This window comes from Pteropus vampyrus, unplaced genomic scaffold, assembly GCF_000151845.1.
Source record: "Pteropus vampyrus isolate Shadow unplaced genomic scaffold, Pvam_2.0 Scaffold763, whole genome shotgun sequence".
In the NCBI taxonomy this organism is placed as follows: domain Eukaryota; kingdom Metazoa; phylum Chordata; class Mammalia; order Chiroptera; family Pteropodidae; genus Pteropus; species Pteropus vampyrus.
Genome location: NW_011889544.1, coordinates 1,635 through 3,342, shown reverse-complemented (window position 1 = coordinate 3,342; position 1,708 = coordinate 1,635).

Sequence of the window (1,708 nt, the reverse complement as noted above, 5' to 3'; positions counted from 1 at the left end):
AAGTCCCCAGTGCCCACTTCAACGTCCCCAGAGAGATTTGGTTGTTCCTTGTATTTTTACAGAATGAAAAAGGGACTGACACACTAAGTGCTCTGGGCTCTGAAGACATTGGGAGAGTCAGGTCCATCCTGAAAGTGAGTCCAAGGGAATCGGGGCCATTGCTTCCTCCTACGGAGTGACCCAGCAGACACTCAGCCATGGCGGGAGCTGCAGAGCGGATGATGCTTCCTTCTACCCTCCAAGTCCTACACAAGAATCTCTCTTTCCAGCCACCCTAACCAGAAACACACACAGAAAATCATTCTGCAAAATAGAGTTCAGATGGCAATGTTGACACAGAATTAGCCACCAGAGTAAAACCATTGTTAACTGAAACCTACTCACCTTTACACAAAGCTACAGTCTCCAAATTAACAGAATCGATGTAGCCGTGCTTTACCTGATGTGAGAAAACTATCTTGTGAACAACCACAAACATGCTAACCCTCTCTTGGAGAGGATGCAAAATACTGTTTTGTCCTCTAGTGATATTTATTTTCCCCAGCTGTATGGGATATGCTATACCTTAAATATTGAAATATAAAGTTATCTATTTTTAACATACCTTACATTAAATAAAATGGAATGAGACAGGGAAGATTAAAAATGTAAGATTAATATGTATCCAAACATATACATATAAATATAAGAAAGAAATCCTTGTTAGTATTGTCCTCATTACAATGACGAGCCCTGTGGTCAGAGCTGGTATCTGCCATTACCTTCTTCCCTATGCACTCCATGTCCCCCTTGACCTCAGCAAATACCTTGCAAGTCATGCTCCCTTGTCAGGAGGGATTACACAAAGCTTCATTCCGGAAGACTGGTCCGAGATCAGTCTTGCTGAGTTGGATGCTTGTGATTTTGTGACTGTGATCATTGACTACGGTCTGGGAGAATTGGAGGGTCTACTGCTTTCCATACGCGCCCCCGCTTACCTCTGTGGTGTAGAAGCAACCCAGTGCCCGTTTCAAAGTCACCATCGACCAACCCACACAAAACCCCAGCCTTTGCGGAATCATTCACTGTCAGGAGGAGTCAAGAGAGACCGTGGAGCAGTCGCGATCATGAGCTCCACGCACTGATGCGGAGCATAAAGTCCCTGAGAAGAGAAGGAAACATCTTGTTGATGGGTCTCTCCATAGGGGAGGGAGTGGTGCCTCTCCCACTTTCAACTCCTGATTTCTAGACCCATGAATCCTCCCTATAAAAGAAGCAACAGGGTTGATTGCACACTGACTGGAGCACATACAGCCTCCTGGAGGACATTGCTTCCATCCTGTAAGGGTTGCCCCTTATCCGGCTCTGTCACGGAGCTCACAAAGGCCCTTCCATTCCAGATTTTCCTGCCTGTGTTTTTTCTGGTCCTGTTCGGGCATCATAAATGTATTGAGACAGGGTGCTGGCGTGAATACATGCAAAGGATCTGGATATATCACATTATCCAGGGATGTTAAAGAATTGTGACTCTGTTATATTATGTTCTGGTGGTCAGAAGCTTCCAGAGAACTGAATGCATAAGTAAAATTTCAACTGGTCTGTAATCTGAACGTTTGTTTTCTCCAGAATTCAAATGTTGACATCGTAAACCACGAAGGTGAAAAGATGAGTAGATGGGGCCTTTTGGAGGTGATTGGTCCTGAGCTGGAGCCTCATGAATGGTATTAGT